Source organism: Pelodiscus sinensis, chromosome 4 (assembly GCF_049634645.1).
Source record: "Pelodiscus sinensis isolate JC-2024 chromosome 4, ASM4963464v1, whole genome shotgun sequence".
Taxonomy (NCBI): domain Eukaryota; kingdom Metazoa; phylum Chordata; order Testudines; family Trionychidae; genus Pelodiscus; species Pelodiscus sinensis.
The window spans coordinates 42,317,129-42,333,137 of record NC_134714.1 but is presented as its reverse complement, the minus strand read 5'-3'; positions in this window follow the sequence as shown (position 1 = coordinate 42,333,137).

Below are 16,009 nucleotides of genomic sequence, written 5' to 3'. Positions count from 1 at the left end.
CTTCCTGGTTTATGCACTCAAGGATTACACTAGTCCTTTTGCCCATATCATCACACTGGGGCTATGGCTAAACTGTCACACTTTTTTTTTTTTTTCAGAAAAAGATATGCAAATAGCCCTCCACAATTTGCATACCTTTTTCCTATTGTTTTTTTGGAAGAGGCTTTTCCAGAGTTTGGCCCATCTACACTCGGAAAATTTAGGAAAAACCTCCTCTTTCGGAAGAGCCCTTCTTCCTCATGAAACGAGGAAGACGGGGCTTCCCAAAGAGCGCGTCTGCTCTACTGCAAAAAAAAAAGTTGGAAGAGCAGATGTGTTCCCTGGAAAAACTCTGTAGTCTAGACATAGCCTGAGAGATCATGTTCAGTGTATTATCTACTAGGGCTTTCCAGACTAGATTCCCATTCCCCCACCCCATGTTATAAGCATGCTCTGCATTCTCTGTTCATAGATGAAAAATTAAATGCATATTGTTTGCCCCATCTTACCAAGTGATTGGATTTGTTCTTATCAGTGACCTATAATTTCCCTAATCTAGCACAAAAACTTGTGGAGAGTCTACACTGTGCATGCGTTCTTGCGCAAATAAATTTACAATAAAGCATCGGAAAAAAGGGCTCCTTGCGGAAAAGTTATTCCTCTCCCCACGAGGAATAAGCCCTCTCGTGCAAGAAGGCAGTGTGGACAGGCAACAGGGGTTTCTTGTCCATTTTAGCCATAGGGGTTTCTTGCACATCAGAGCTTTCTTGCGCAAGAGAGTGTCCACACTGCCATGGATGTTCTTGCACAAAAGCACATCTCTTGTGCAAAAGCACATGGCAGTGTGGACGTGCTCTTGCACAAGACCTTTTGTGCAAGAACTCTTGCACAAAACAGTTCTTGCACAAGAAGCCTGCGATGTAGACGTAGACTATCAGTAATTATCTTGTTTTCTTCCAGGTCATTGATAAAAATGTTAAATAAAATAGAGGCAAGAACTATAAGACCCCCCACTCGGAACACACACACAGTAATGATTCCTGATATACAAAAAAATTCAGACAAATCAGATAACCAGTTTTAGCCCATTTTTGTGCCATGTTTATTTTATATCATTCTCTTTTCTTAATGGAACTAGCATGCAGTACCAAGACAACTACCTCACAGAAGTCTGTGTGTTACATCAGCATTATTACCTTTATCAATAAAACTTACAATTTCATTTGTTTATATTAGGGATGTAATTGTTTAACCAGTTAACTGATAAGTCTCACCCTGAACTGTGATGGGGGTTGGCTGCTCCAACCATAGGCAAGTGGCTCCACACAGACAGGAGCTGGTCTGGCAGGGCTGAAGCAGCCTCTGTCCATGGCAGAACTGTGCACCCCATAAGCAGGGGCTGTTCTAGCCCAGCTGGTGCAGCTCCTACCTGCAACGGTAGGTGGAGGTGTGGGGAGGGAGAGAGCACTCCAGCAAGGCTGGAATGACATCTCCCTCCTATCTGCCCTCTTCTTGAAATGGCTAACCAGTTAAACATGTATATGGATCTTACAACCCTAGTTTATATACACATATCAAGTTTGATTTAAAGTTCTGTGTTCAATTTGGCTGCCACACACGAGGAAAGATGTTGGTAAAGATGATAAATTGAAGGGAGTCCCAAGGTATGTAATAAAAATTATAAAAGGATTAGAAGGTCTGACCTATGAGGAAAAATTTAGAAAATTGTGCATGTTTAGTCCTGAGAAAAGAAGAGTGATAGAACATCATAATGTTCAGATAGGTTAAAGACAATAATAACGACAATAATAACAAGGATATTGATCATTTTTTTTCTCCATGTTCACTGAATGTAGGACAAAAAGTAATGGGTTTAATCTTCAGCAAAGGAGATGTAGGTTAAATATTAGGAAAAACTTTATCACTATAAAATAGTTAAACTCTGGAATAGGCTTCTGTCATGGTTCCTTCCCCACTCTGGCACAATACATGCAGGAGTGGGGGCCAGCAAAAGTACCCCAAAACCTTATCTACCAGGCTTTGGTATAAAACTTCCCCCCCAAAATCTTAGCAACCTAGATTTTGAGGATAAAATCCTCTGCTGCCACCCAAGTAACAATAAAGAAACCAGGAAGAGATTACTTGGGAAATCTCATCCCCTAAAGTAAAACCAGGACACAAAAATTAACCAATACCAGGTTAATAAAAGAAAAGAGAGAGAACTTTTATTATCACCACAATATTCCTGTTGCAAGCATCATGACTAGATGGAAAAGTCACAAAGTAATACTCATGGGGGGGAAACCCCACCATGGGCCTAGAACTTAGTTACAAAGGAGAGCAACAAGACATTTTTAAAAAGTGCACAGACATCAGATCCCATTTCCCAAATCATAAAACAATAAAACCTAACAGATTTATCTAAACTTTACCCTACTTACAGAAGAGTGACGAGTCTATTCTTAGAGGGAGAAATTCTGTCTGTGTCCCTCAGTAGCTGGAGAGAAAACACTGCCCAGGGACAAAGGAGAGAGAAAAAACATTCCATTGTCCCAGTTTGAAATTCCTATTGGCTGAATCTACCTGACTTAGTTCCCTGGCTGCTGGCTAACCCCCATGATCATGACAGCTTCCCAAGGAGCTTGTAGAATCCCTATCATTGGAGCTTTTTAAGACTAGGTTAGACAGACACCTATCAAGGATTATCTGTGTTTACTTCTGGGCCTCAGCTCATGGAGCTAGATTTGCTGAGCTCTGAAGGATCTGTAACACCCCTATGTTTCTAAGGTTTTATTGTCCATAAATCCATGTTGATTAGCAATAATTATATTACCATTATTTAATTCTGTATTAATAGTCTTCTATCAGCTCTTTCATTTTATGTGAAATCTGAATTAGGCTGAGCAGTCTATAAATTATCCAGATTGTCCCTCTTAACCCTTTTAAAATATTGGCTTTCTTCCAACATTAGCTTTCTTCCAATTCTCTGGAACTTCGCATTGTTCCAAGGTTAACTGAAAATCAGCATCAGTTCTCCACAGAGCTCCTCGGCCAGCTCTTTTTAAATACTTGGATTCAAATTACTTGAATCTGCTCATCTTTTAAAATGTCTAGCTTTAGTAGGTGCTGTTTAACATCCTCCTAAGTTACTATTAAAATGGAAGGTATTTCATTATATGCAGTGAATATGTAATCTGTCTTTTTCCTAAATACAGCTTTACGGACCTTGTAATGACTGGTTAGTAGCTCCTTGGCAGCAAAAGAAGCTTTGTGTTTCAGTTTAAAAAACTACATCAACATTAAAGAACTGAACTGTCAGTAAGTGGGATAGCATTCATGAAAGTAGAGGTGGTGCAGAATATCCACATTGGCCATCTGTTCTGAGTGCAGGTCTGCCCACATCCACGTACAGAACTCTAGTTAAGGATTGCAATTGCCTCAGCATAAAGGTATCTATACTGCAGTTCCTGACACAACTCCCAGGAGCAGTGGCTTGTGGGAGAGTTGACGAGACTTTCTGCAGCCTCAAATGAGTTACAAGATTTCGAGCCCTCCTCTTATAACAGCAAATGGAATAGAGCACCCACAGGGACGCTCATCTCAAAGAACCTCAGTTACTGCACCAGTGAGTAACTTTCACTTTCTGATAACAGCATTCAGTGAGAACCATATTTTTTCATCATCCTGAATATTCACTAAAATTCAGCCATTGATTCTGTGAGTGCTTCAGTGTGGGCTGCTCACACAGTTATCACAAGTACATTGTGTGCAGCACTAATTGCACAAATAAAGGACTTCTGGGCAAATTGAATGTACTTTATTAGAATATAAAAACTCAACCAGCCATAACATCTAAACAGTGCACTGTAGTGGGAGTAGAAAATTAATCGTAAGATTATTTTACTGCTGTCTACACTGGCATCGTAGCAATGAAGAGTTTCTTAAAATGATTAGTCTTGCTTAGAGTAAGTACAGTCCAAATCGTGGCGTGAAAGTTTATGCACCAGTGGGAGCTGGTGTTCTAAATATATGCATTGCAGGCACGGCCAATAGGCCTATTTTCATGGAAGGTTGAGGTGCAAAGAAGAGAGCAGCTTGCATGTTCATATTCTTGCCTTGTTCATTTTCCCCCAAACAGATTTGGAGCAATGAAGCTAGGAGGAAACAGGGAGCTGCTCTGTTATCCAATTATGCAAGTCAGAGGTCTTCTTTTTGTGCTGCTACCAACTATCAGGTTTCCTATTTATTAATAGTAATAAGGGCAGGAAAAACAGATTTAAAAAGATGGTTATACCTGATAGTTTGAGTACACATTCTTTGAAAATCTTTGTGTTCCATCCACCTATATTTTATCTTTCCTCTGTATCTGTTTCCCACCTCTATTCCTATCCTTCTGAGCCATCAATGTCAGCTGCTGCAGAGTTAGTCTCTCTTTCTCTCTCTCTTTCTCTCACACACATGTCTCTTTTCTGTTCCAGTCAGTATCATGAATCAGCATGTGCTACAAGACCCTGTATGATACTAGTGCAACTGAATTAACAGCTAATTTGCTGTGATAGCATCAAAGCAAGGAGCAGAAAGCTTTGCAATGATTCAGTGTCATTTCCTTTTTTAAATCTCAGATCACTGCATGCATTTCACATCAATACAGAGATGAGCAAAAGGACTGATAGTTCTCCAAAATGACTTAACTTTGTTAGGGTTTAATTTTACTTTGCCACCATAGCCTGCCTCTCATGTGATAATTATGTGTGGGTCCATTATTTTTCAATGAAAGGTCCACTGCACTAATTTCAGTCCCCTTTCTTTGTAGGGTACTAGATTTACCCTGGGGTTGCTTGGGTCCTTAATTTTTTTTTCATTTAAATAATTGCTGTGGGGTGGAGCTGGTGATGAAGGTTCAATATGCAGACTGCACCAGGGAGAAAAGACTTTCTCAGCCCTCTCTCACCGCAGCAGTTTGGAGCCAGATGAGAAGTGCCTCTCCATGGTTGCTGCAGCTCCAGTGGGCAGAGCTGGTGGAGAGTGCATGTCCTTCCACCTGGGGCTGGTCCAGATTCATCTCACACACACACACACACACCTGCCCTCTCCAGCGAGAGTGAGGAATGCAGCAAACTCCACATTCCCCTCACTCCCAGACCAAGGGGAACAGTCAGCAATGTTCCCGTATTAATGGATGAAGTTTCATCCACTCTGCTCTACCTAAAAGGTGCTTGGGGGTGGGAGGTTTAGGGTTGGATCAGTCCTGGAAGGCTGGGGCACCCCCAGCCAGCCACTTACACCTCCCTGAGGATTCTGTCTCATTTCTGTATGGTTTCATGAGAAGCACTCCCATTCCTGGTACATCCCTTTTTCTCTGGCACGACTAAACCTTAACCTTGCTTTAAGATATGATAAGAGGAAGCTGTATACTGAATTTGGTGTCCCTAACTCTTACCATTTAGGAAGAGTTCTTGAACGACAAACAGACTCTCTCAAATATATAGTAGATGGACATCAAAGGAACAGGCTTCAATTTCCTGGGTGAAATTTCCAATTGCACTCCTCCCCACTCTAACTACACAAATTGGTCTAAACATTTTTAATTCACCCCTTTCCATAGATATTTAATCTTCCGAACTACTTTAAATCAGATCACTCAAAATCTCATGCAATTGAAATAGCCAATTAGGTTCAGACAGGTAATATCTTACCTCATGTCACTAGGTTGTAATAGCATCTAGATTCCTAATATATGCTTTGGTTTTCTGTTTCTTCTCCGAGATTTTTGAAGTCTGTCTTTTTAATCTATGTGAGAGTCTGGGCACAGCTGAAGGTGCCACTCAGGGCAAATTGCTCAAATTCGGGGCTCCTTACAGCCCCAGACTGGAGACCTTCCCAAATAGGCCACAAACCAGTCCCACAGAGCACTTCAGCTGCCTGTCTGGCCAGCCAGAAGCCTCACGAGCAAAACCCCTCTGACACCCCAGCTCTCTCCGTGCCCCAAACAGCCCCGGGCCTAACATACAGGTGAGGGATTATAGGATCCAATCTCACCTACCCCGAACGAGTTCTCCTGGTTCCAAGAAACTAGCCACAGGTCCTGATCAATTTACACTCTGGATCTTACCCACAAATCACTCTGAGCCAATCCTTTAGAATCTAAAATCTAAAGATTTATTAAAGCATGAGATTAAGGTTGTTAAAGTACCATACATTACATGCATCAAATCTCCCAGTTCTCAATGCAAGGTTGTAGCAGAGATGTTATAATTGCTAGCTTAAAAGTCTTTGGTGTACATCCTATGACAGGATGGGTCCACAGTTCTTTCCAGCTCATGGTTCCTTGCAAGGCTGCCTCTAGGATCAAGAGCTGAGCTGAAGACCAAGATGGAGGGTGCCAAATGGCATTTTTATATCCTTTCCTGGTCTCTTCCAAGCTAGTGAGAGTTACATGGTCAGTGGCTAGGTATGTCTTTGGCCTTTGGAGATCCATTGTCGTTGGAGCCTTGCTCATTAGCATATCCATTGGCTGAGCATTCCTAGCCCATTGCTCAGCCACAGACAGAGAAGTTCCCAGTATTAACACAGGCTATGTCTACACTGGCGGGTTCTTGCGCCAGAATGGCTGTTCTTGTGCAAGAACCTGCTGAGCATCCACACTGCCTGCCTACTCTTGCGGAAGAACATTTACAGTAGGGAGTGGTAAAAGAGGGCTTCTTGCACAAGAGCTACACTCTTTTCTTACAGGTGTAAGCTCTCTTGCGCAAGAGCTCTTGCACAAGAGGGCAGTGTGAAAGTGTGGCAGGGGTTTCTTGTGCAAGAAAGCCCTATGGCTAAAATGGCCACCAGAGCTTTCTTGCACAAGAGAGCATCCACTCTGCCAGGGATGCTCTTGCACAAAAGCACATCTCGCTCATGGCAATGTGGACATGTTCTTGCACAAGAAGCCGCCAGTGTAGACATAGCCACAGAGTAAGTACATATTTATAATTCCACACACAGGCATTATACAGGTATATTAAGAAAATATACAGAATCAGTAGAAAGTAAGCTTTCGTTTGACACCTCACATGACTCCCTTTGTACCAAATTTTGGGGCAAATCCCCCCTCCCCATGCAGAGATCTGGCTGCTTCTCTTAAAATCCAGTAATGTGACAATCTATACAATATCTTAGTTTATATTTGATATCATGGCATGTAATAATGTCTGCTGAATCTTGTTTCAATAATTCCTATTGATTGTGAAGAATCTTTTTGAAGTTATAAATGTAATGTGGTGTTTTTAAATCCCAGCTGTTCTCTGCACCTGTAATTTTCCATTTCTTTCCCACTTTCTAAACAATAATATTTGGTAAGAGATAAAAATGAGAGAACTTTGAGGGAGGAACTTGTGACCATATGGTTCATGCTTAAAATCTCTGCAATTTGAGAGGATGAAAGTGGGGGAGGGGGGATAAAATGCAGAAAATCTTATGAAGTTAATACTGTGAGTGGGCGGCAGCTGTTAACAAAGAAGGGGAAAAAGCACTGAAGAAGGCAGAGAGGAACAGAGTACTGAGCACATAGCAATGCTAGAATAACAATCATATGCGGAATTTAGTTGGGGGGAAGAGAAGAAGCCACAGACTAAACCCTTTAAAAAGTTGTAAGACTATCTTAAGGAAATGGAGTAAATCTAAACACAAATATTTTTTTAAAAAGAGAAAGCCTTTTTTCATTCTTGTCTAAAGAAGAAAAGCCATAATGCATCTAGAAGGAGAGGTTGTAGTACTTGCCCTTCTCAGAGTGTATGAATGGGCTTAAATTCTTGGGGTTTAGTTCTATGCCTCATGGCCTTGCTCAAAGGCCTTTGATACAAACATGGTGCTGCTAATAATTTGTTATTGCTTATGACTACAGTTGAGAACACTGGAGTTTGATTCCTGCTTCACCTTCAGCAAGTCACTTCACATTTCAATGCCTTAGTTTCTCTATCTGGAAAACAGAGATAACGATCCTTACCTTTAGAAAGCATTCTAAGCATCTCAATTGACAAGTGCTAAATTATTGTTTCTTACCTGTCATGGCTGAGCTGTCACAGCTGTGTTATTAGACCACCTTAAAAGCCTGAATAAATACCTGGGCATCTCAACACTATTTGTCACCACAGTGTTAGCCAAACAAAACAAAATTAACTGTTTAATGAGTGGTTGAGTTGCCTCTGCGATCTAGAAGTGAAAGTAAAGAGGTGCGCCTGGGTGTGCTGCTCCAGCAAGAACTGGCTGAGCTGCAGTAAAAGCCAGCAGGGAGCTATTTAAAGAGTTGTCAGGGACCCGGGTTGTGATAGGACAGTACCTGTAAGAAATTAAAGTTTCTTTTATCCCTGCGGGATCTCACCACACCTTGAGGTGCCTGCTTCACTTCTGTTTTACAAAACAAAATAGAAAACAATTTTGTTGTGATGACTGTAACTTCCACAGTCCTGCCAACAGTAGGACATTTTCTAACTGTAGCCATTGCTAAGTGAAGTGGAAATCATGTTAGCTGTGATTAAAAAGCTTAAAAAGCTTTAAAAGCTTCCCTAAAGTAGACAGAACTTGCCTTAATATCCTCCCACACACAATAATTCCCCTCCATACACATCTCTTTTTATGATATCATAGTGATACAGCAAATGAAACTGGAGTCAGAAAAATCTCATATTTGCTGTTGTCAAAGCTGTTCCCTACTCTGGCACTGCAAGGCTATGTCTACACTCGCAGCTTCCTGTGGCATAAATATGCAAATGAGGCTAAGCATGGAATATAGCTGAGCCTCATTTGCATATCGAATGAGCTGCCACTTTTGCAGAAGAGGCTCTTGCACCAGAAGGAGCTGTCTATACTGCCCCTTCTTGCTCAAGAAAACCCCTCTTGCACAATGCTGTTATTCCTGAAAATAATGGCGTAATGGCATCGTGCAAGAGGGGTTTTCTTGCGCAAGAAGGGACAGTGTATACAGCTCCTTCTGGCGCAAGAGCCTCTTCTGCAAAAATGGCGGCTTATTAGGTATGGAAATGAGGCTCGGCGATATTCCACACTTAGCCTCATTTGCATAATTCTGGCGCAAGAAGCCGCGAGTGTAGACATAGCCCAAGTGTAGAAGGTGGGGGCCTGCAAGAGGCCTTAAATACCTTGCCTCTCTAGGCTTCTGCTTACAAAAACTTCCCACGGTCACAGATGTCCTGCCCTTGGAAAGTAGCTGCCACCATCAAGTGTAAAAACAAAACGCTTTTTTCTGAAACCCAGGAAGAAGCACTTGAACTTCTTTCAGAGGGGTACTCCCAAGCTCTTTTACCACAAGAGTGTTTGAGGAAAACAGAAAACAAATTGCAATCTCTGAAACAAAAGATCGAACTATGTAGCACTTTAAAGACTAACAAGATGGTTTATTAGGTGATGAGCTTTCGTGGGCCAGACCCACTTCCTCAGATCAATATGTGGAAGAAAATCGGCACAACCATATGTACCAAAGTGATGCAATCAAAAAAATGAATGCCTGTGAAATTGACAAATCAAATTTTAGAACAGAGTGGGGGTGAGGGGAGAAGGTTAGTTTCTGTGAGTGTGAGTTTCAGCTACACCAGACTAACACGGCTGCATCTCTATCACTATTCTGCAATCTCTGATAGCTGATCTTTTAGTCTTAGGCCACATAGACTCTGCTATTTTCCAGGACACAAGAATCAAATCATCACCTTACAAAAGGTGATTTTTGTAAACAAAAGATATACTTGATAAAGCATACTTGGTTGCTAGGTATTACAGAGCAACTGAGAAAACAGATTAAAACACAGAGAAAATGGTATCTCTGAGCTACAGCTTAGATACAGTGAAAATGGAGTGCCCTTAGGTTTAGCACAGAGAAATATAACCAAACAACAAAACAAGGAAAAATAATCTGATCATGACTAAATATGCATTTATTTATTTAATCATGATCCATACTGATCAGTACTTCAAGACCCAGTCCATTCCCATACCCAATATTCCTTGTAGGCATGGTAGTTCTGATTACTTCATCTTGCTTTCCGCAGCTCCTATCTTAACTCACACAAAGGAAAAAGCAGACAGGTATATCTCAATTCAAATTTCAACAGTTTCTGCCCTTGGCTCTCCTGGCTTCCTGCCAACACCCCCCAACTACCAGCCTGCACTTTTTCTATTCATCACCGCTGTGTTTTCATTTATCTGAAGTCACAAGATGTTACAATAATGAGAAAAGCCAATCTGTGCTTGGTCCTGCACGATGCTGAAGGCTGTAGTCTGATCTAACTAAACACTTAAGAATGTGATTAAAATTAAGCAAGTGACTAGTTCAGCTACAGTCAGTAGGACTATTCACATACATGAAGTTAAACATATGATTAAGTGTTTGCCTGTATTGGACTGCAATGTTGTCCACATTACAGATTGCACCTACTTTCAGTACTCAGTACAAAATGTGTCTCTGGCTGTGAGTCTTCCACCATATTTGGTTTGTATGTGAAATTTTCGTAGAGAAACAGATGTTTTGGGGTCATGGGAGGGAGACAGGGAGCAGAAGACATTTTTAAACATAATTTGATATCTAGACAGCAGAGCATCTGCAATTCCTTGAGCTAGCAATGCAATTTTTGTTACAGTATTCACTTAGGAGCAAAAGTCTCTCTGTAGTGGAACATATGTTTCTAAATAACTTAGATGCTATTGAAAATCTCACCCTAAAGAAATGTAGTGGGGAGGAAGAAATCCATCAGTTAGCTTCTTAACTTAAAGGATTATTTTCCTGTGAAGTAGCACTAAGAACTTTTTTGAACCTTTCTCTTAGTTGTAATTAATCCTTCTAATGCCTCAGAAACATCCTATAGGCAATGAGAATCCATACAGCCTCTGAGCTCCTTGACTTCAGCATAATCCTTAGGTTTAAGGCTTTGACTGGAAATGTAGACAGCACCTCAATTATGTTTCCTCTGGAGTTTCAGAAAGCAAATTCCATCTACTGAGCAGAAAAGACAGCTCTTGTTCTTTTGTGTGTAATTGAGCTAGTAGAACACCAGCTTCCTCCTCTTTATGCCCAATTGCTAAGAGAAGCTCCAGTTCTGTCCCAGAAAGCTTAAAACGGATCCATACTCCATGTGGTTGTTTTACACAGTGACCTGCAATGTTTAAAAAGAATAAATATTTCTCTGCACTCAATAAGTGAGGAGAGAGTGTAGGAGTGTGGGATAGTCAATTCTGCCTTAGTACTCTGGGGATAATGTAATACTCCATTATCAGTTTTTGCTTCTATTTAACCCATACAATTTTATATTTTCCACCTTCCCAAGTAGCAAATTTAGCTAAGTTTAGCTTGTTCATTTTAAAAATACACTTTACCTTCTATGAAAAGTGACAGGTTAACAGTCAGGGAGACTGAATTCTTCTGCATAATCACCAAACAGTTACAACAGAGGTGGTTTTTGTGCAAAGTCCACCAACATGCCTCACCTCATAGGATAGAAAGGAGAATTCGTGTCTGCCTGCTCCATTCAATCATACTTCTCTTCTGCAATTTTCAGCAATAGGCCAATTTTGTTGATGGATTTTGTAATGCAAAAACCTGTCCCAATTAAAAATTGACCTAAGACTGACCTATTTCATATAGTCAACTCAACATGTCACTTTCAGTAATTATCAACTGAGTGAGATTTGAAGCAAACACCTGAAGATCCTCTTTTTAGCATATGTGCTTCAGATGGCACTTGACCAGGATTCGTCACTGAATCTGGTCCACTGGGTGGATCATTAGCTTCCCCCACTGAGGCCAAGGATTGATGGAGAGTGCAAAGTGGACACTGGTCCATGCCTCCCACCTAAAGGTGAAAAGTTATGAGACTTCATTGACTTCAGCCCTGTGCTCTGACCGTGAAAATATTATCACAAATGAGGGGATATGAAGTGTGATCTGAACTCTTGTCTCTGTCTATATTAAGCCCTTTTATTTAGATGATCAGCAGCAGCGTGAGTTTTCACAGATTCCTATGGCTTCTCTGCTGCTGACAATGAGACAGATTAGGATTGCGGTACAGCTCTGCATTTCACTGTGTTACTGCATTTTACCACCAAAGGCACTGCTATTTACTGTGCCCCTATACTTGCTCTGTTTCTTTGTATAGCTCTGGGGTATACTGCAAGCCACGTTTCAGTCCCCACACAATACTTGAGGCATTTACTGCTATTAGGAAACACTAATTATTTAAAATTTTACAGTGTTTTCCCCTGGCATTTCCTGGGTATTGCTGATAAAGAGATATCCGAATGATCTATTTTTGGTGCTATGACATCATGCTGAGCCAATCAGAAAGCTGTTTTTGTCCAGCATTTTCAAACCATTCCAGAACTGGGGCTTGGCCTGAGCTCGGCTCTTATTCCATCTGAAATTTCATGCATTTATTTTTATATCATATATAAAGGGCCTGATTTTCAGAAGGTTTAGATGGGTACATCTCCTGCTAACTTTAAATGGAGTTGTGGGTACTGAGTCAGCACCTCTAAAATCAGGGGGGAAAACAAAAGTTAAATAGGAAATAACTTTTTTCTGTTCCCATATATATTGAGGCAGCACTTTCTGTGATGGTTCTACTCAGGCAGTGCTGGAAGGACAAAAGAAAAGTAAGAACAGCAGAATTTTAGCCGTATTAGTCCTAGGATATTAGACATACAAGAAGGATGAAATACTATCTTTCACTGGATCAACTTCTTTTGGTGAAAGAGATAAGCTTTGGAGATACACTCAAAGCTTGTCTCTTTCACTATCTCCAAAGCTTATCTCTTTCACCAAAAGAAGTTGATCCAATAAAAGATATTACCTCATCCACTTTGTCTTCCTAAGAACAGAACTGTATGAATGTGCCCTCTGCTGGCTATTCTGAGACACTGAAAATGACTGTCTGGTCATTGTTGAACTGAAAAGTGCTGTAGAGTTATATGAATCCTTTACTTTTTCCATAGAAAGTTTTATATATATATATATATATATATATATTCACAAGGGGGAATTAACTATGTGGAAATAATGCTATAATGCAGGATTGGGAAAAAAGGAGGCAGAAAACTCCATTTAGATCCAATGCATCCCTTCAGTTTGCATTTTTTTCTATTACTTTTTTTTTGTTTGCCAAATTAATTGTTTTTCCACAAGATATTTACCCTTGGTACTTTACTCAATTAACTAATTGGTTGGCCTCATTCCACAATTGCCAGCTGAGATGGTACAAGGTAGTCAGGGCAGAATGTGATCATTGGTGTATTTTGTTATTGTTTAATATTATATTGTTATTTATTATTGTATTTTTATTACTTTAGCAGTTAGGACCTTAGTCAGATACTAGGTGCCCAAATCATGGACCCATTCTGTTCGATACTGTACGAACAAAACAAAAAAGTGGTCCCTGTCCCAAGGAGCTTACAATTTAGATATGACAAAATACAGCAGATTGATACAGATGGAGAATACACAGAAACAATTAAACAAATTAGCTCACCAGCAGCTTAACTCTTTTCAAGTATTTTGTGAGCATCACTGTGTATAAAGAAATGCTAACTAAATGCCTTTAGCATCTGTCCCTTTCTTGGTTTAAGCTTGTTCTCCCGTTGTCATCTCTGGCACTAGTTCAACTAGTGTTTCTCCATAGAAATTAGGGATGGAAAAAATAGGAGGTCTCATCTCGTCCATCTCCCTGTCCCATCCTTTAACCAGTCTAGTTTTAAATCTGTCAAGTGATGGAGCTTCAGCTTCTTCCACAGGAAAATTATTTCACTAGCAAATCTCACTGTTTGGAAGTATTTCCTGAAATTTATTTAACCTATATTTTACTTTCTTACATTGATCGCATCCAGATAAATCTTCCTTCTCTTGTCAAATATTTATAGATGGTTTTCACATCTTCTCCGCAGCTCCCTTCTGTTGTAATTTATCCAAGCTAAACAGATGTAGTTTTTAAAATCATTTCTGGTAAATCCATCTCTCAACTCCTCAATTATTTGTTACTCCACTTAAAAATCCCTCCAGTTTGTCTGAGGTATGTAACACTGAATGGGGTGTATCCCAGATGTAGCTATATCAAAGTTACATAGACACAAGTCATCATTTCCCAACTTTTTGCATTGTTATCTATCTTCTTATGCATCCCAAAATGCTACCCTATTTAACTGGAGCCACATATGTCATTTGTCCATTCTCATCCTATCATCTCTAGGTCACTCTTGACACTGATTTTCAACTTCTTTCCTGTCCTTCCCTATCAGCACAATACACATCTTGTGAAATGCCCCTCTTAAACTCCTCTTTCCTAGAAGATATGATTAGATAATGATGATTAATGGATCAGTTTTGGCCAAGTAGTTACCAATCAACTTGTGTCATTACCCAGGGTACAATCTAGACTATTAAACAGCTGTGACCCCTCAATTTCCCCACCTGGGTGTCTTTAACATTGCTTTGCTGTGAGAGCAACCACTCCTGGTCAATTCACATAAAGCCTCTAGAATATAAATTATTCACAGCAATACAATATGAATGTTATGGCCAGCCACTTTTGAATTACACTGCAAAGCAACACCAGCAAATTCCCAGTCCCAGACTTGCAGCAAAAATGTGCGTCTTGTACTGCTCAGCTCTCTCCTTATGGATAATACAAGCTCATAGAAAGTCAGTCATTTGTTAAAAGAAAATGATATCTACAAATCCAGTTGTCTCAAATGAAGTTTCACAGACATTTTAGTCCAAATATACTGGTCTAGATAAAACAATAAAACAAGTTAATTAACTACAAGAAAGTTGATTTTAAGGGTATGTCTAAACTTGCAGTCTAATTCGAAATAGGGCTGCAAATGTAGGCATTCGAAATTGCAAATCAAGCCCAGGATCTAAATATCCCGCGCTTGATTTGCATGTTCCCGGCTGGGCGCCATCTTTGAAATTGACAAGCCTGGAATAACTGCCCACGTTTACATGCGGCAGTGAAACGGGCGTTTGAAATAAAGCCCTAGTTTGCAGGAGGAATAACAGGTATTTCGAACTAGGGCTTTATTTAGAACGCCCGTTTCACTGCCACGTGTAGACGTGGGCAGTTATTCCGGGCTTGTCAGTTTCAAAGATGGTGCCCAGCTGGGAACATGCAAATTAAGCACGGGATATTTAGAATTTCGAATGCCTACATTTGCAGCCCTATTTCAAATTAGGCTGCAAGTGTAGACATACCCTAAGTGATTACAAGTAATGAGGCATAAGAGTCTAAATTGGTTACAAAGAAATAAAAGGTGAAACTCAACTGACACATAACTTAACAAGCTAAGGGTATGTCTACACTGCAATGTTTTTCCAGAAAAATGGCTGTTTTTCCGGAAAAACTACACTTACGTCCACACTGCTATTGTGTTCTTTCGACGGAAAGTCGAAAGAAGGGAGGGGTTTTTCCGACAGCGTTAAACTCCTTTCTACAAGAAAGAAGCCTTTTTCCAAAAAAGTTTTTTTGGAAAAAGGCATGTGTGGATGCAGAAGAGGGAGTTCTTTCGAAAGAAGAGGCCTCCAGGAAATAACACAAGTGCCCTGGTGACCACTCCGTCCATACTAATCACAACTTAAATGCGAGAGAGCGTCCAATAAATGTGGATGCTATCTTTCAAAAAAACACATCGCTTTTTCGTTGCTTTTGCTGTGTGGATGCTCTCTTTCAAAAAAAAGTTTTTCTGGAAGATGTCTTCTGACATAGCCTAAGTGAATTCAAAACAAAAGTCTCTCCCATTACATGTTCTAGCAGTCTTGCTGGTTGAATTTATTTTTGATAGGCAGAGCGTTACATTCATAGGATGGTTTGGAGTGGCTGCCTTGGGCCCTGCACTTTGGGATGCCCACAGCAGCCATCCTAATTGTTCTATGGATGGAACAGTCCCTCATACTGATGGGAGCCTGCAGGACCCAGAGGATTACCTGGGGGGCTTGTGTCACGTTACTGGAGTTTAAGGGAAGCAGCCAGGTCACTGCTGCGCCCATGGGGGAGTGTTT